This window comes from Ranitomeya variabilis, chromosome 1, assembly GCF_051348905.1.
Source record: "Ranitomeya variabilis isolate aRanVar5 chromosome 1, aRanVar5.hap1, whole genome shotgun sequence".
NCBI lineage: Eukaryota > Metazoa > Chordata > Amphibia > Anura > Dendrobatidae > Ranitomeya > Ranitomeya variabilis.
Window position 1 is genome coordinate 260,876,537 of NC_135232.1, and position 20,324 is coordinate 260,896,860.

General features: G+C 44.3%; 1 long non-coding RNA gene across 1 annotated transcript in view; it reads left to right on the top strand.

Annotated features, from left to right (window-relative positions):
• LOC143793905 (uncharacterized) overlaps positions 1-19,921 on the top strand; it is a 151,085-nt gene extending 131,164 nt beyond the window's left edge. The window contains exon 4 of the long non-coding RNA XR_013220327.1: positions 19,847-19,921. This is a non-coding gene — a long non-coding RNA (uncharacterized LOC143793905). The remainder of the gene's footprint in view (positions 1-19,846) is intronic.
• Positions 19,922-20,324: the final 403 nt, after the last annotated feature.

The window sequence follows — 20,324 nt, forward strand, 5'->3', positions numbered from 1 at the left end:
AAACAAAGCCACCAGGGGGAGCCCAAAACAAAAGTCACACAATACCACCTGTGACCACAAGAGGGAGCCTGAAAACAGAGTTCACAACAGGCTTCATTATAATCTTTGGGGTTGCATATACTATATGGGGGATGTGTTACAATCTATATGGGCTGCATTATACTATATGGGGCTGCATTATACTACATGAGGCTGCATTACACTCTATAGGGCTGAATTTAATACTGAGGCTGCATTATACTGTATGGTGCTGTATTATACTTAATGGGGCTGCATTATATGGAGCTGCAATATAGTGAGGCTGCATTATACTCTATGGGGCTGCATTATACTCTATAGGGCTGCATTATACTGAGACTGCATGACACTGTATGGGGCGTAATTATACTCTATGGGGATGCATTATACTATATAAGGCTACGTTATACTATATGAGGCTGCATTATACTGTATGGGGCTGCAATATGCTCAATGGGGCTGCATTATACTCTATGAAGGCTGCATTATACTTTATGTACGCTGCATAATACTCTATGGCGGCTGCATTATACTCTATCAAGGACTATGAGGAGTGCATTATACTATGTGTACCATATGAAGGCTGCATTATACTCTATCAAAGACTATTGGGGGTGCATTATAACATATGGGGCTGGCTGTATTATACTGTATGGAGGACTATGGAGAATGCATTATACTGTATAGAGGACTATGTGTAATGCATTATACTGTATGGAGGACTATGGGAAATATATTATACTCTATGAAGGACTATGGGTTGTATTATACTATGTGTAGTGCAATATGCTATATGGAGGACTATGGGGTTCATTATTTTATATGGAGGACTATGAGATGCATTGCACTCTATTAAAGTCTATGGGGAGTGTATTATACTGTATGGAGGACTATGAGGTGTGCATTATACTATATGGAGGACTATGGGGAGTGTATTATATAATGTGGAGGTCGAAGGTGAGTGTATTATACTATATAGAGGACTATGGGAACATTATACTATGTGGAGGACAATGGGGCACATTATACTATATTGAGGATCATGAGGCGTGCATTATACTATGTGGAGGACTATGGGGTGCATTATACTATGTGGAGGACAATAGGCTGCATTATATTAAATAAGAAAAATGATGCATATTCATTGAGTGAGTGTTTATGCCGGAACAGAAATCATTGTTCTCGCTAGTGTGGCACCCCAGGAATCCGATTACCACAGTGGCATTGCCTCCCTCACAGGGGGTGATGTCATGCCTGGAAGCAAGGAGGGATCCTGTTGTGAACTATACTTCTTGGCTCCCTCTTGTGGTCACTAGTGGTTTGGCACTTGGATTGTCTTTTCCCAGGTTGGTTCTCACCTGGTTCGTTAGGCCTGGGGTGTTGCTATTTAAACTTCCTGGATTCTCAGTCCAGTGCCTGGCATCGTTGTAATCAGTTCATTTCTGTTTGCTCCTGTCTTCAGGTCCTGGTTCTTTGCAAGATAAGCTAAGTCCTGCTTTCTTATTTTTGTTTATTTGCATTGTTCTATTTTTGTCCAGCTTGTACAAAATGTGATTCCTGATTTCGCTGGAAGCTCTAGGGGGCTGATATTCTCCCCCCTCACCGTTAGTCGGTTCGGGGGTTCTCGGATATTCAGCGTGGATATTTTGTAGGGTTTTTTGCTGACCGTATAAGTCATCTTACTATCTTCTGCTATTAGTCAGTGGGCCTCTCTTTGCTAAAATCTAGTTCATTCTTACGTTTGTCTTTTCTTCTTACCTCACCATTATTATTTGTTGGGGGCTTGAACTATAACTTTGGGGTCTTTCTTCTTGAGGCAAGAGAGGTCTTATTTTCCCTGATAGGGTTAGTTAGTTCTCCGGCTGGCGCGAGACATCTAGGATCAACGTAGGTACGTTCCCCGGCTACTGTTAGTTGGTTGTGCTAGGATCAGATATACGGTCAGCCTAGTTACCACTTCCCTATGAGCTGGTATCTATGTTTGCTGACTTTGCTGAAATCTCTGAGATCCTCTGCCATTGGGATCATAACAGTATGCCAGGCCAAGTGAATAGTTAATGCATTGCAGAAGCGGGATTAAAAGAAAAGAAGTTCTGAGTTTTTTTTTTTTTTTTCTTTTTTCCTTCCCCTTTTTCTCTGAGTGGCTTGAAGCTTTGCTGCAGACATGAATGTTCAGACCTTGATTACTAGTGTGGATCAGCTTGCTGCACGAGTGCAGGGCATTCAGGATTTTGTTGTTAGCAGTCCTATGTCAGAGCCTAAGATACCTATTCCTGAGCTGTTCTCTGGAGATCGATTTAAATTTAGGAATTTTAGGAATAATTGTAAATTGTTTCTATCTTTGAAACCTCGTTCGTCTGGAGATTCAGCTCAGCAAGTTAAAATTGTTATCTCCTTCTTGCGTGGCGACCCTCAGGATTGGGCTTTCTCGTTGGCGCCAGGAGATCCGGCATTGGCGGATGTTGATGCGTTTTTTCTGGCGCTCAGATTGCTTTATGAGGAGCCTAATCTTGAAATTCAGGCAGAAAAAGCCCCACTGGCTATCTCTCAGGGCCAGGATGAAGCTGAAGTGTATTGCCAAAAATTTCGGAAATGGTCCGTGCTTACTCAATGGAATGAATGTGCTCTGGCCGCAAATTTCAGAAATGGCCTTTCTGAAGCCATTAAGAATGTGATGGTGGGTTTCACAATTCCTACAAGTCTGAATGATTCTATGGCGCTGGCTATTCAGATTGATCGGCGGTTGCGGGAGCGCAAATCCGCTAATCCTCTGGCGGTGTTGTCTGAACGGACACCTGTCTCAATGCAATGTGATAGAATCCTGACTAGAACCGAACGACAAAATCATAGACGTCAGAATGGGCTGTGTTTTTACTGTGGTGATTCTACACATGTTATATCAGCATGCTCTAAACGCCTAACCAAGGTTGTCAGTCCTGTCACCATTGGTAATTTGCAGCCTAAATTTATTTTGTCTGTGACTTTAATTTGCTCATTGTCTTCCTACCCTGTTATGGCGTTTGTGGATTCAGGTGCTGCCCTGAGTCTTATGGACTTGTCGTTTGCCAAGCGCTGTGGTTTTGTCCTGGAGCCTTTAAAAGTTCCTATTCCTCTCAGAGGAATTGATGCTACGCCACTGGCGGAAAATAAACCGCAGTATTGGACACAAGTGACCATGTGCATGACTCCTGAACATCGGGAGGTGATTCGTTTTCTTGTTCTGCATAAAATCAATGATTTGGTCGTTTTGGGTCTGCCATGGTTACAGACCCATAATCCAGTTTTGGATTGGAAGGCTATGTCTGTGTCGAGTTGGGGTTGTCAGGGAATTCATTGCGATTCTCCGCCGGTGTCTATTGCTTCTTCTACTCCTTCAGAAGTTCCTGAGTATTTGTGTGATTATCAGGATGTATTCAGTGAGTCCAGGTCCAGTGCTCTTCCTCCTCATAGGGACTGTGACTGCGCTATAGATTTGATTCCTGGCAGTAAATTTCCTAAGGGACGATTATTTAATTTGTCTGTACCCGAGCATGCCGCAATGCGTTCTTATGTCAAGGAGTCTTTGGAGAAGGGGCATATTCGTCCATCCTCTTCCCCTCTTGGTGAGGGATTCTTTTTTGTGGCCAAGAAAGACGGGTCTTTGAGACCTTGTATAGACTATCGGCTTCTGAATAAAATCACTGTTAAGTTTTAGTATCCTTTGCCACTATTGTCAGACTTGTTTGCTCGGATTAAGGGTGCCAAGTGGTTCACCAAGATAGATCTTCGTGGTGCGTACAACCTTGTGCGCATTAAGCAGGGAGATGAATGGAAAACTGCATTTAATACGCCCGAAGGTCATTTTGAGTACTTGGTGATGCCCTTTGGGCTCTCTAATGCTCCTTCAGTGTTTCAGTCCTTTATGCATGATATCTTCCGGAAGTATCTAGATAAATTTATGATTGTTTATCTGGATTATCTGGATGATATTCTGGTTTTTTCTGATGATTGGGATTCTCATGTAAAGCAGGTCAGGATAGTGTTTCAGGTTTTGCGTGATAATGCTTTGTTTGTGAAGGGCTCAAAGTGTCTCTTTGGAGTGCAGAAGGTTTCCTTTTTGGGTTTTATTTTCTCCCCTTCTGCTGTGGAGATGGACCCAGTCAAGGTCCGAGCTATTCATGATTGGACTCAACCCACGTCTGTTAAGAGTCTTCAGAAGTTCTTGGGGTTTGCTAATTTCTACCGTCGTTTTATCGCTAACTTTTCTAGCGTTGTTAAACCTTTGACGGATATGACCAAGAAAGGTTCTGATGTGGCTAATTGGGCTCCTGCAGCCGTGGAGGCCTTCCAGGAGCTGAAGCGCCGGTTTACTTCGGCGCCTGTTTTGTGCCAGCCTGATGTCTCACTTCCCTTCCAGGTTGAAGTGGATGCTTCTGAGATTGGGGCAGGGGCCGTTTTGTCGCAGAGAGGCCCTGGTTGCTCTGTAATGAGACCATGTGCTTTTTTCTCGAGGAAGTTTTCGCCTGCTGAGCGGAACTATGATGTTGGTAATCGGGAGTTGTTGGCCATGAAGTGGGCATTTGAGGAGTGGCGTCATTGGCTCGAGGGTGCTAAGCATCGTGTGGTGGTCTTGACTGATCACAAAAATCTGATGTATCTCGAGTCTGCTAAGCGCCTGAATCCTAGACAGGCTCGTTGGTCATTGTTTTTCTCTCGTTTTGACTTTGTGGTCTCGTACCTGCCTGGTTCGAAGAATGTTAAGGCTGATGCTGTTTCTAGGAGCTTTGTGCCTGACTCTCCTGGAGTCTCGGAGCCAGCTGGTATTCTTAAAGAGGGAGTAATCGTGTCGGCCATATCTCCTGATTTGCGACGTGTGTTGCAGAGATTTCAGGCTGGTAGACCTGACTCTTGTCCACCTGACAGACTGTTTGTTCCTGATAAGTGGACCAGCAGAGTTATTTCTGAGGTTCATTCCTCGGTGTTGGCAGGGCATCCGGGAATTTTTGGTACCCGAGATTTGGTGGCTAGGTCCTTTTGGTGGCCTTCCTTGTCACGGGATGTGCGATCATTTGTACAGTCCTGTGGGACTTGTGCTCGGGCTAAGCCGTGTTGTTCTCGTGCTAGCGGGTTGCTTTTGCCCTTGCCCGTCCCGAAGAGGCCTTGGACACACATTTCTATGGATTTCATTTCTGATCTTCCGGTGTCTCAAGGAATGTCTGTCATCTGGGTGGTGTGTGATCGTTTTTCCAAGATGGTCCATTTGGTGCCCTTGCCTAAGTTGCCTTCCTCTTCCGATCTGGTTCCTTTGTTTTTTCAGAATGTGGTTCGTTTACACGGCATTCCTGAGAATATCGTGTCCGACAGAGGATCCCAGTTTGTGTCCAGATTCTGGCGATCTTTTTGTGCTAAAATGGGCATTGATTTGTCGTTTTCATCTGCCTTTCATCCTCAGACTAATGGCCAAACGGAGCGAACTAATCAGACACTGGAGGCTTATTTGAGATGTTTTGTTTCTGCGGACCAGGATGATTGGGTGACCTTCTTGCCATTGGCTGAGTTTGCCCTTAATAATCGGGCTAGTTCCGCTACTTTGGTTTCACCATTCTTCTGCAACTCTGGTTTTCATCCTCGTTTTTCCTCGGGTCATGTTGAGTCTTCTGACTGTCCTGGGGTGGATTCCGTGGTGGATAGGTTGCAGCGGATTTGGAATCATGTGGTGGACAACTTGAAGTTGTCACAAGAGAAGGCTCAGCGTTTTGTCAACCGCCGCCGCGGTGTGGGTCCCCGACTTCGTGTTGGGGAATTGGTTTGGTTGTCTTCTCGGTATGTCCCTCTGAAAGTTTCCTCTCCTAAGTTTAAGCCTCGCTTTATTGGTCCTTATAAAATTTTGGAAGTTCTTAACCCGGTTTCTTTTCGTTTGGATCTTCCGGTGTCGTTTGCCATTCACAACGTGTTCCATAGGTCTTTGTTGCGGCGATACGTTGTGCCTGTGGTTCCTGCTGTTGAGCCTCCTGCTCCGGTGTTGGTTGAGGGCGAGTTGGAGTACGTGGTGGAGAAGATCTTGGATTCTCGTCTCTCTAGACGGAGGCTTCAGTATTTGGTCAAATGGAAGGGCTATGGTCAGGAGGATAATTCCTGGGTGGTCGTCTCTGATGTTCATGCGGCCGATTTGGTTCATGCCTTCCACGCTGTTCATCCTGATCACCCTGGTGGTCTTGGTGAGGGTTCGGTGACCCCTCCTTAAAGGGGGGGTACTGTTGTGAACTATACTTCTTGGCTCCCTCTTGTGGTCACTAGTGGTTTGGCACTTGGATTGTCTTTTCCCAGGTTGGTTCTCACCTGGTTCGTTAGGCCTGGGGTGTTGCTATTTAAACTTCCTGGATTCTCAGTCCAGTGCCTGGCATCGTTGTAATCAGTTCATTTCTGTTTGCTCCTGTCTTCAGGTCCTGGTTCCTTGCAAGATAAGCTAAGTCCTGCTTTCTTATTTTTGTTTATTTGCATTGTTCTATTTTTGTCCAGCTTGTACAAAATGTGATTCCTGATTTCGCTGGAAGCTCTATGGGGCTGATATTCTCCCCCCTCACCGTTAGTCGGTTCGGGGGTTCTCGGATATTCAGCGTGGATATTTTGTAGGGTTTTTTGCTGACCGTATAAGTCATCTTACTATCTTCTGCTATTAGTCAGTGGGCCTCTCTTTGCTAAAATCTAGTTCATTCTTACGTTTGTCTTTTCTTCTTACCTCACCGTTATTATTTATTGGGGGCTTGAACTATAACTTTGGGGTCTTTCTTCTTGAGGCAAGAGAGGTCTTATTTTCCCTGATAGGGTTAGTTAGTTCTCCGGCTGGCGCGAGACGTCTAGGATCAACGTAGGTACATTCCCCGGCTACTGTTAGTTGGTTGTGCTAGGATCAGATATACGGTCAGCCTAGTTACCACTTCCCTATGAGCTGGTATCTATGTTTGCAGACTTTGCTGAAATCTCTGAGATCCTCTGCCATTGGGATCATAACAGGATCCCCTTTCCAGGTACATCAGCATGCAACACCTTTCCAGACTCCAGACCTGAAGGGGGAGCTCTAACACCTGTTTTAGGGGAGATTCCCTATAAGCTCTGGCTGGAGGCGGGTGTCAAGGCTCCCAGGTGAAACTACTGCCGGGAGGCTATTCGCCACAGTAAGAGAGCCCAGAGCAGAACGGTGGTGAACTCACCAGGTAGCAAGCAGGACCTGAACCATGTGACAGAGGTGGAGTGGCCAGGGGTGGAGCCAGATGCCGGGGTGCAAAGGAGGTGAACGATGCCGGAGAGTAGTTAAACGTGCCGAGGTCAATAACAGGGGACAAGCGAGGTACTGGAGGGTGAGATGGAAGGATAGTCATGTGGAAGCTGGAAGTCAGAAAGCCAAGTAAGCGAATGAATAGAAACACAAAGTAGAGAAGCCAAGAGGATCAAACAGATCAGATCAAGCACGGAGAGCAAACAAACAACACAGTATGCACACCACACCAGGGGGTCAGGCACAAAGACAAAACGAAAGTATAGCTGACAGAGAATTCTAGACCAGCCTGGGTACTGGGTATAAATATCCCTCCCAGATCCAAAAGGAGGCCACAACAATTAACCCTGAGAGGGCAGGGCATTAACCCTGTCCAAACCATGACAGTGGGGTTAGTTAGTTGGTCTTAGTGTGTGAGTTTGAGAGGAAGGAAGAGGAGGCAAGTGAGGAGAAGCTGAGGGATTGGAGCTGTGAGTGAGCTCACCCCAGGACTGAGCGCCAAAGACAAGACACCGGAGTCCGTAGTTGTGTGGGAACTGCAGGCTTAGCAACTAAAACCGGAGGGCAGGAGATTGCAAGTCTCCTGGCCCCAGCTAACACCCAGAGGCATAGCACAAGGGAGTGACACCTGGAACAGGCTCAAGGTGCCTGCCATGCGGGGAATGTTCTATTTCATGGACATACAGCAATAGGGACTTGTGGAGAGCTTAAGACATCAAGGACCTAGGGAGCAGCGCAGGGGGAAGGACTCCAAATCCACCTGGCTAGGTGGATCCTGAAATGTTTCCAGGCTGCCCAGACCTTCATGATCACCTGTCACCAGTGCCCCGAATTGCACCTGCAATTAAAGGTAAAGAAACTTCAGTCCTTGCGTGTTGTGAATTAGACTTTTTGGCTCCCTCTTGTGGTCACTAGTGATATGACTCTGGGATTGTCTTTCTTCAGTTTGGCACTCACCTGGGTCGTTAGTCCAGGGGTGTCGCTATATAAACTTCCTGGATCCTTAGTCCAGTGCCTGGCATCGTTGTAATCAGATCCTTCTGTTGCTCCTGTCTGCTGGTCCTGGTTCTTTCAAAATTAAGCTAAGTATTGCTTCTTTGTTTTTTGGGTTATTTGCTTTGCTTCTATTTTTGTCCAGCTTGTACTAAATGTGAGTTCTGACCTTGCTGGAAGCTCTAGGGGGCTGGTGTTCTCCCCCCGGCCGTTAGTCGGTTCGGGGGTTCTTGAATATCCAGCGTGGATATTTTAATAGGGTTTTTGCTGACCATATAAGTCATCTTACTATATTCTGCTATTAGCTAGTGGGCCTCTCTTTGCTAAATACCTAGCTCATTCTTATGTTTGTCTTTTCCTCTTACCTCACCGTTATTATTTGTTGGGGGCTTGTATCCAACTTTTGGGGTCTTTTCTCTGGAGGCAAGAAAGGTCTTTCTTTTCCCTTCTAGGGTTAGTTAGTTCTCCGGCTGGCGCGAGACGTCTAGAACCAACGTAGGCACGTTCCCCGGCTACTGCTATTTGTGGTGCTAGGATTAGATATATGGTCAGCCCAGTTACCACTGCCCTATGAGCTGTTTTTTTGTGTTTGCAGACTTGGTATTTATTCCTGAGACCCTCTGCCATTGGGGTCATAACAGTATGCCAGGCCAACATTGAATGTTTAATGCATTGCTGAAGTGGGATTATAAGAAAGGAAATTCTGAGTTTTTTTTTTTTTTTTTCCTCTCTTCCTCCCCTTTACCTCTGAGTGGCTTGTGCTTGCTGCAGACATGAATGTCCAGACCTTGATTACAAGTGTAGACCAGCTTGCTGCTCGTGTGCAGGGCATACAAGATTTTGTTACCAGTAGTCCAATGTCTGAACCTAAAATACCTATTCCTGAACTGTTTTCTGGAGACCGATTTAAGTTTAGGAATTTCAGGAATAATTGTAAATTGTTTCTATCTCTGAGACCCCGTTCATCTGGAGATTCAGCTCAGCAAGTTAAAATTGTTATCTCTTTTTTACGGGGCGACCCTCAGGATTGGGCTTTCTCGCTAGCGCCAGGAGATCCGGCATTGGCAAATATTGATGCATTTTTTCTGGCACTCGGATTGCTTTACGAGGAACCCAATCTTGAAGTTCAGGCAGAAAAAGCCTTGCTGGCTATTTCTCAGGGCCAGGATGAAGCTGAAGTGTATTGCCAAAAATTTCGGAAATGGTCCGTGCTTACTCAGTGGAATGAGTGTGCTCTGGCCGCAAATTTCAGAAATGGCCTTTCTGAAGCCATTAAGAATGTGATGGTGGGTTTCCCCATTCCTACAAGTCTGAATGATTCCATGGCGCTGGCTATTCAAATTGACCGGCGTTTGCGGGAGCGCAAAACCGCTAATCCTCTGGTGGTGTTGTCTGAACAAACACCTGATTTAATGCAATGTGATAGAATTCAGACTAGAAATGAGCGGAAAAATCATAGACGTCAGAATGGGTTGTGTTTTTACTGTGGTGATTCTACACATGTTATATCAGCATGCTCTAAACGCCTTACAAGGGTTGTTAGTCCTGTCGCCATTGGTAATTTGCAACCTAAATTTATTTTGTCTGTGACTTTAATTTGCTCATTGTCTTCTTACCCTGTTATGGCGTTTGTGGATTCAGGTGCTGCCCTGAGTCTTATGGATCTGTCATTTGCCAAGCGCTGTGGTTTTGTTCTTGAACCGTTGGTAAATCCTATTCCTCTTAGAGGTATTGATGCTACGCCATTGGCGGAAAATAAACCGCAGTTTTGGACGCAGGTAACCATGTGCATGACTCCTGAACATCGGGAGGTGATTCGTTTTCTTGTTCTGCATAAAATGCATGATTTGGTCGTTTTGGGTCTGCCATGGTTACAGACCCACAATCAAGTCTTGGATTGGAAGGCAATGTCTGTGTCAAGTTGGGGCTGTCAGGGAATTCATGCTGATTCCCCGCTGGTGTCTATTGCTTCCTCTACTCCTTCAGAAGTTCCTGAGTATTTGTCTGATTATCAGGATGTGTTCAGCGAGTCCAGGTCCAGTGCTCTGCCTCCTCATAGGGACTGTGACTGTGCCATAGATTTGATTCCAGGTAGCAAATTTCCTAAGGGAAGACTGTTGTGAAATTGGATTCTGGGCTCCCCCGGTGGCCACTTGTGGAATTGAACTTGTGTGCATCATCCCCTCTGTTCACCTGCTCCTATCAGGATGTGGGAGTCGCTATATAACCTTGCTCCTCTGTCAGTTTCTTGCCGGTCAACAATGTAATCAGAAGCCTTCTGTGCTTGTTCCTGCTACTAGACAACTCCCAGCTAAGTTGGACTTTTGTCCTTGTGTGTTTTTGCATTTTGTTCCTGTTCACAGCTGCTGTTTCGTTACTGTGTCTGGAAAGCTCTTGTGATCGGAAATTGCCACTCTGGTGTTATGAGTTAATGCTAGAGTCTTAAAGGAATTTCTGGATGGTGTTTTGATAGGGTTTTCTGCTGACCATGAAAGTGTCCTTTCTGTCTTCCTGCTATCTAGAAAGCGGACCTCGATTTTGCTAAACCTATTTTCATACTACGTTTGTCATTTCATCTAAAATCACCGCCAATATATGTGGGGGCCTCTGTCTGCCTTTTGGGAAAATTTCTCTAGAGGTGAGCCAGGACTGTCTTTTCCTCTGCTAGGATTAGGTAGTTCTCCGGCTGGCGCTGGGCATCTAGGGTTAAAAAACGTAGGCATGCTACCCGGCCACTTCTAGTTGTGCGGCAGGTTTAGTTCATGGTCAGTATAGTTTCCATCTTCCAAGAGCTAGTTCTCATATATGCTGGGCTATGTTCTCTCGCCATTGAGAATCATGACAGTTTGACCGGCCCAAAAAAGGGTTAAATTACTGGCTGAGAAAGGAGAGAAAAAAGAAGTCTGCTACAATTTTTTTTTTTTTTTCCTCTAGTTCTGAGTGTGCTCTTAATTGAATCACTTGTTAGTCTGCCTATACTGCAGCCTTCCTCTCTTTCTCTCCTTCTAATCCTTGAATGGCTCTGTGTTCACCTGTTTCAAATGGATCTTCAGAGTGTAGCTACAGGTTTGAATAATCTCGCCACAAAGGTACAAAATTTGCAAGATTTTGTTGTTCATGCACCTATGTCTGAGCCTAGAATTCCTTTGCCTGAGTTCTTCTCGGGGAATAGATCTCACTTTCAAAATTTTAAAAATAATTGCAAATTGTTTTTGTCCCTGAAGTCTCGCTCTGCCGGAGACCCTGCACAGCAGGTCAGGATTGTAATTTCCTTGCTCCGGGGCGACCCTCAAGACTGGGCTTTTGCATTGGCACCAGGGGATCCTGCGTTGCTCAATGTGGATGCGTTTTTTCTGGCCTTGGGGTTGCTTTATGAGGAACCTCATTTAGAGCTTCAGGCGGAAAAGGCCTTGATGTCCTTGTCTCAGGGGCAAGATGAAGCTGAAATATACTGCCAAAAATTCCGCAAATGGTCTGTGCTTACTCAGTGGAATGAGTGCGCCCTGGCGGCGATTTTCAGAGAAGGTCTCTCTGATGCCATTAAGGATGTTATGGTGGGGTTCCCTGTGCCTGCGAGTCTGAATGAGTCCATGACGATGGCTATTCAGATCGATAGGCGTCTGCGGGAGCGCAAACCTGTGCACCATTTGGCGGTGTCTACTGAGAAAACGCCAGAAAATATGCAATGTGATAGAATTCTGTCCAGAAGCGAGCGGCAGAATTTTAGACGAAAAAATGGGTTGTGCTTCTATTGTGGTGATTCAACTCATGTTATATCAGCATGCTTTAAGCGTACTAAGAAGCCTGACAAGTCTGTTTCAATTAGCACTTTACAGTCTAAGTTTATTCTATCTGTGACCCTGATTTGTTCTTTGTCATCTATTACCGCGGACGCCTATGTCGACTCTGGCGCTGCTTTGAGTCTTATGGATTGGTCCTTTGCCAAACGCTGTGGGTATGATTTGGAGCCACTGGAGGCTCCGATACCTCTGAAAGGGATTGACTCCACCCCATTGGCTAGTAATAAACCACAATACTGGACACAAGTGACTATGCGTGTTAATCCGGATCACCAGGAGGTTATTCGCTTTCTGGTGCTGTATAATCTACATGATGTTTTGGTGCTGGGATTGCCATGGCTGCAATCTCATAACCCAGTCCTCGACTGGAGAGCTATGTCTGTGTTAAGCTGGGGATGTAAAGGAACTCATGGGGACGTACCTTTGGTTTCCATTTCATCATCTATTCCCTCTGAGATTCCTGAATTCTTGTCTGACTTTCGTGACGTTTTTGAAGAACCCAAGGTTGGTTCACTACCTCCGCACCGGGAGTGCGATTGTGCCATAGACTTGATTCCGGGTAGTAAATACCCTAAGGGTCGTTTATTTAATCTGTCTGTGCCTGAACACGCTGCTATGCGAGAATATATAAAGGAGTCCTTGGAAAAGGGACATATTCGTCCTTCGTCATCTCCCTTAGGAGCCGGTTTTTTCTTTGTGTCTAAGAAAGACGGCTCTTTGAGGCCGTGTATTGATTATCGACTTTTGAATAAAATCACGGTTAAATATCAATATCCGTTACCACTGCTTACTGATTTGTTTGCTCGTATAAAGGGGGCCAAGTGGTTCTCTAAGATTGATCTCCGTGGGGCGTATAATTTGGTGCGAATCAAGCAGGGGGATGAGTGGAAAACCGCATTTAATACGCCCGAGGGCCATTTTGAGTATTTGGTGATGCCTTTTGGTCTTTCAAATGCCCCTTCAGTCTTCCAGTCCTTTATGCATGACATTTTCCGCGATTATTTGGATAAATTTATGATTGTGTATCTGGATGATATTCTGATTTTTTCGGATGACTGGGACTCTCATGTCCAGCAGGTCAGGAGGGTTTTTCAGGTTTTGCGGTCTAATTCCTTGTGTGTGAAGGGTTCTAAGTGTGTTTTTGGGGTTCAAAAGATTTCTTTCTTGGGATACATTTTTTCCCCCTCTTCCATGGAGATGGATCCTGTCAAGGTTCAGGCTATTGGTGATTGGACGCAACCCTCTTCTCTTAAGAGTCTTCAGAAATTTTTGGGCTTTGCTAACTTTTATCGTCGATTTATTGCTGGTTTTTCTGATGTTGTAAAACCATTGACTGATTTGACTAAGAAGGGTGCTGATGTTGCTGATTGGTCCCCTGATGCTGTGGAGGCCTTTCGGGAGCTCAAGCGCCGCTTTTCTTCCGCCCCAGTGTTGCGTCAGCCTGATGTTGCTCTTCCTTTTCAGGTTGAGGTCGACGCTTCTGAAATCGGAGCTGGGGCGGTGTTGTCGCAGAGAAGTTCCGACTGCTCCGTGATGAGACCTTGTGCTTTTTTTTCCCGTAAATTTTCGCCCGCCGAGCGGAATTATGATATTGGGAATCGGGAGCTTTTGGCCATGAAGTGGGCTTTTGAGGAGTGGCGTCACTGGCTTGAGGGGGCCAGACATCAGGTGGTGGTATTGACTGACCACAAAAATTTAATTTACCTTGAGTCTGCCAGGCGCCTGAATCCTAGACAGGCGCGCTGGTCGTTGTTTTTCTCTCGGTTTAATTTTGTGGTGTCGTACCTACCGGGTTCTAAGAATGTTAAGGCGGATGCCCTTTCTAGGAGTTTTGAGCCTGACTCCCCTGGTAATTCTGAGCCCACAGGTATCCTTAAAGATGGAGTGATATTGTCTGCCGTTTCTCCAGACCTGCGGCGGGCCTTGCAGGAGTTTCAGGCGGATAGACCTGATCGTTGCCCACCTGGTAGACTGTTTGTTCCTGATGATTGGACCAGTAGAGTCATCTCTGAGGTTCATTCTTCTGCGTTGGCAGGTCATCCTGGAATCTTTGGTACCAGGGATTTGGTGGCAAGGTCCTTCTGGTGGCCTTCCCTGTCACGAGATGTGCGAGGCTTTGTGCAGTCTTGTGACGTTTGTGCTCGGGCCAAGCCTTGTTGTTCTCGGGCTAGTGGATTGTTGTTGCCCTTGCCTATCCCGAAGAGGCCTTGGACGCACATCTCGATGGATTTTATTTCGGATCTGCCTGTTTCTCAGAAGATGTCTGTCATCTGGGTGGTGTGTGACCGTTTCTCTAAGATGGTCCATCTGGTTCCCTTGCCTAAGTTGCCTTCTTCTTCCGAGTTGGTTCCTCTGTTTTTTCAAAATGTTGTTCGTTTGCATGGTATTCCTGAGAATATCGTTTCTGACAGAGGGACCCAATTCGTGTCTAGATTTTGGCGGGCATTCTGTGCTAGGATGGGCATAGATTTGTCTTTTTCGTCTGCTTTCCATCCTCAGACTAATGGCCAGACCGAGCGGACTAATCAGACCTTGGAGACATATTTGAGGTGTTTTGTGTCTGCGGATCAGGATGATTGGGTTGCTTTTTTGCCTTTGGCGGAGTTCGCCCTCAATAATCGGGCCAGCTCTGCCACCTTGGTGTCCCCGTTTTTCTGTAATTTGGGGTTTCATCCTCGATTTTCCTCCGGTCAAGTGGAATCTTCGGATTGTCCTGGAGTGGATGCTGTGGTGGAGAGGTTGCATCAGATTTGGGGGCAGGTGGTGGACAATGTCCGACTTGTTTCCAGCAATGCTCGTTCCCCAGCTAACAGGTTCATTTTTAATTTCTGGCCAAAGAGCATACCCAGAGATGAGACTACTCTGTCACTGACACCAGCTTTTCCCAGTGTTGCTACCGATGATTAACAAGTCTATCTCTCTACCAATGCTCCTAGCTTCTTCTAACTATATTTTCTATGACACACAGGAGCATATCAGGGAAAAATATAAATATTACGAATTGTGCAGCCAGGCTCTAATTCATGCTGCTCGTGGTTTGTGTAACATGAGTCAAGTGACAGGTTCACCCTTAAAAAATGAAATCTGAGAACTGGTTGGTTACCACACAACCTGTACAGCTTTAATACTGAACTGTGGTAACCTTATTGACATCACAGCTCGCAGAGTGAGAAATTTTTTATGCTGCGAGCCATGATGTCAGTAAGTTACTGCGGTTCATCAGCTATGAACTGCAATAACCTTACTAATGATAGCGCTTGCTGCAGCAGCCGGAGTCACAACCTACTGTAATTGTGCTCCGGCTGCCGTGCTGCACCGCCACATTACTGATTTCACCGCTCAGCACTGCATCCAGATGTAGCAGAGTCAGGGATCGTTGTGAGGTGTGGGATGGATCTAGGGCTGACCCCTTTGGATTATTTTATTTTTTAAAGGTAATAAATTGTAAAAGAGGGTAATGATCAGGAAGTGCTTTTTAAAATTAAAAGACTTTTTCATGTGTGTGTTTATTGCTTTTGACTACGGGTTACTAACTTGCTTGATGTCAGTGCACATTACACAGCTGACATCAACCCCAAAAGCATTCCCCAGCTTGCCAACGTACCACATTAAGTGGGAAGAGCCGAGGCTAAGCGCCAGAATTGGACCATTTCTGGGGCGACTGAGAGCTGGTGTTATTAGTCTGAGTGGGGGTCAATATCCACAGCCCCTTCTTAGCCTATTAATATCAGCCTGGATCTGTCTGCTTAGCTTTTGCTGGTTACTAAAAAAGGGGGGAACCCCACATCCTTTTTTTTTGGTTCCCCCTTTTTAATAGCCAATAAAGGCTATGCAGACAGCTGTGAGCTGATATTAAGAGGCTGGGAAGCTTCATGGATATTGTCCATTTTCCAGAATAATAACACCAATAAAAAATAAGGTGGACCCCACATCCTTCTTTTCTTTTCTTTCTTTCTTTCTTTCTTTCTTTCTTTCTTTCTTTCTTTCTTTCTTTCTTTCTTTCTTTTTTTTCAAATCTTTTGTTTATTAGCTAAATACATGTACAATAAGTTACACGCACTGCACTAATTATATATCTCACTGACACATTTCTTCCATGCATAGGTGCCGGCTGTGAATACTTTCATCAGTGTAGCCTGTTCTGGAGCTGCTATCAGCGAGAGGATGCGATATGGATGACAGCAGTAGTCATCAGCTGACTCCTACCTAGTGGTAACCTTTTCACCACCGGTCACAGCCGCAGGCTCACACGCTGTCCTCTGTGTGACTATGTGGGAACTCGCAGAGGTCTACGATACTCAGTGGCAGTGACCGTCTGTGACTTCAGTAAGGTTGCTGCCGGGCACACAAAGGACAGAGTGGGAACCGCCAGATGTTCGGGCCCCCATTCACTTGAATGGGCTACAGGTTCGGGATCAAGTTCTGGTACTGTTCTGGTACTCGAACCAATCTTTTCCGACAGACCCAAAAATACACGGGTAAAACTTATCACTACTGGTTATCCTCTGACGATTCCAGAAACTTCATAAAATTGTAGAGTACTTTCAACTGTGACAACTATTTCCATAGTTGTCAATAGTCCAGATATTGCCTTGACAATCACTCAACTTGGCTGAAAAAGGGGTGGAGTTTATGTAAAACCCTCCCCAAAGTGGGTGTTTCTAGCATTTGGGTGCATCTCAGAGGCAGTCTAAGAAGAGTTTAAATGTTCCAGTTTTTGTCTTCAAAACATTGATAAGTACGATATAAGATTTGCTGGCAACAAAAAGAGAACTTGATGAAAGAAAGAAGCTGAAATATGAAATACATTTTTACTGTGCAATAATAATTTTTATACATATAGAATCATAAAATCCTTTTAACATAGCATGGAATGGTTTGGAGTCTGAGAAGGCCTAAATGCTTTGTGCATAGGGTACATAGGGAAGCTGCCAGGTTGAAGGTCACCTTTTTTTTCTTTCTGAGAACCATCTAGTACAACATCATTCCAGCTCAGCTCATAGTATACATGTAGAAATGACACATCACTTCCCGCACCTCAGTCTCGAACACAGTGTCACGCTCCATTGAAATTTTGCCTATTTAGCCTCAGCTAAAGACTGGTATTTCTAGATTCTTACACACAGTAACTGCCCTCTCTTCGGGTTCCTTGTCAATATTCCTTTGCCAGACCATACTTCTTAACCTCTGCACAGTATGGAAGGAATATGAGACCATGAATTATTTACCTAAAGTTTTTTTTTACTAAATATGTTTATATGTGGAATCCAATATATCAGACTAGAATATAGTTTTAACTAACCTCTGTAAACTGCATAGAAAACTACATGGAGATGCAATGCAAAATGAGTTTAATTTAAAGTCAGTCCATCAATCCTAAAATGCATTTTAAAAGGGCTATACAGTGTTGTAGGGAACTTAACCCCTTTAAAAATCATACTAGCACTTTATGTGTTACTGGTACAGTGAATGATAAAATAACGTTTAATTCATATGCAAATGAGGGGTCTAAGGTGCATACAAATGACATGGGACATATGGGGACAATCATTGTCAGTACATATGTTCAAACACGCAGGCAACCTTCTGAGAATGCTTGCTCTGGGAAGTGAGCACTATCAATCAGAAGTGGGGGAAGGGCTTCAATATGCAAATGAAGAGGTGTAGCAGTGCATCAATTTCTTGGCCATGCCAAGGGTGCATCACAGCCCTCTCATTTGCATACAAATTAAAAATTATTTTCTCATGCACAGTACAAGTAACCGGTACAGTGCTAGCTTGTTTTCTTTCTATAGGAGTGAAGTCCCATACAACAGTGTATATCCCATTTAAAATACATTTTGGGCGTGACAGACTCCCTTTAACTTGGTACAAAGCTGAAAGATGCTATAATCTGGGGGGGGGGGGGCAGATAACTCAAAAAGAATACTATATTTGATCCATCTTGATACTATAAGCTTTTTTGTCAAGCTGTTTTCTCATTGAGGCATATGTTGTTTAGGAAAGACAAACAGTACTTATACAATATACAGTACTGGTGCAGAGATTTCTCATGGATCCATAACTGTTTAACTGATTGAATAAGTAAGCATCAATTATAACATTTATTTGTTTCTTAATATTTTTATTTTATCAAAAAGTGTACGTGTTATTAAAATTTCATAACTTTGGAACAATTTTTCATTCTAAAACCTAGAGCGCAGTTGGTAGTTAGCCAAACTGCTGTTGTCCCCTAAAAGGACTGTTCACACAGCCATAAATTTAAACCCTGAGATATGTTTTCCCACCATAAAGAACAGGTAGATAATAGAACACACTGTCCGCTGTGAATTTATACTTACTAAGCATAGGTTATGTTTATATACAACTACAAACAACTATCATGGAGAAGTAACATTAGTTTGAAAATGGCCACTATACGAGTAAATATTCTTTTAGGGTGGCTTGAATTTATCAAAGTCACACATGGATTCTGAAGTGGCATTAACATAAATGAATGTGCCCTTATATGCGCTTATTAATATGATCCTTTGACATTATTAAAATTGGCAGTATTGTAACAACATCGAATTTTCACTAGCGTCGGGGCCATGTATCTCTACTGTGATATTATGCACCACATAGGCATATCAAAGGATTATTTGTTAAGCTTAGTTCACATCTGTATGTATATCTGCAGACGTATGGTTTATACATTGGACATATACATCCAAAACATATGCAATTATGCACCATGTGTCAAACTACATTTCTCTGACAGTCACTAAACATTGAATGATTGTAATATATCCATTAATAACTGTATAAGTTATTAAAATATATACACTCACTGGCCACTTTATTAGGTACACCATGCTAGTAACGGGTTGGACCCCTTTTGCCTTCAGAACTGCCTCAATTCTTCGTGGCATAGATTCAACAAGGTGCTGGAAGCATTCCTCAGAGATTTTGGTCCATATTGACATGATGGCATCACACAGTTGCCGCAGATTTGTCGGCTGCACATCCCTGATGCGAATCTCCCGTTCCACCACATCCCAAAGATTTCATGTTGTTTACGCCAAATTCTAACCCTACCATCCGAATGTCGCAGCAGAAATCGAGACTCATCAGACCAAGCAACGTTTTTCCAATCTTCTACTGTCCAATTTCGATGAGCTTGTGCAAATTGTAGCCTCAGTTTCCTGTTCTTAGCTGAAAGGAGTGGTACCCGGTGTGGTCTTCTGCTGCTGTAGCCCATCTGCCTCAAAGTTCGACGCACTGTGCGTTCAGAGATGCTCTTAAGCCTACCTTGGTTGTAACGGGTGGCGATTTGAGTCACTGTTGCCTTTCTATCAGCTCGAACCAGTCTGCCCATTCTCCTCTGACCTCTGGCATCAACAAGGCATTTCCGCCCACAGAACTGCCGCTCACTGGATTTTTTTTCTTTTTCGGACCATTCTCTGTAAACCCTAGAGATGGTTGTGCGTGAAAATCCCAGTAGATCAGCAGTTTCTGAAATACTCAGACCAGCCCTTCTGGCACCAACAACCATGCCACGTTCAAAGGCACTCAAATCACCTTTCTTCCCCATACTGATGCTCGGTTTGAACTGCAGGAGATTGTCTTGACCATGTCTACATGCCTAAATGCACTGAGTTGCCGCCATGTGATTGGCTGATTAGAAATTAAGTGTTAACAAGAAGTTGGACAGGTGTACCTAATAAAGTGGCCAGTGAGTGTATATACAGTATATATATATTTTTTTATTTTCTCAACTACTTTTTACTGGTCTAGTCAGGAAACACATGAATTTTTCCTTTGTTCACCAGAGATAGTGTGCAGTAATATTCTTCTGAATGAAGTACGCAGAGACATCCAGTGTCAAGAGATACGGAGTTGATTTTGTGTCAGCTCAGAACGACACTTACTTCTTTAATGTAAGTCATCATTGTCATTATACATAGATTAACAAATGAATAGAAATTGTCGAATTTTCTACTGATTGTTGTAGTGTATTTTTTACCTTTTTTAAGGTCCTTGGCAACTGGCGAGAGATTCTCATCTCACCACCTTAGATTTGTGAAAAATGCCTCATCCATAAACACAACAGTTTCTAGATATTGTTGGCAGGCTCAATCATGAGGCAAGTTTTCCAAATTGTGTGGAGGCAATGGTTTGTAAACATATAAGGATGCAGAACCCAACACAGTGGAACCTGTTTATTTTTAACTGAAAGAGAATTTTCAATTGTCTTAATGGCCAAGTCTGATTCAGGA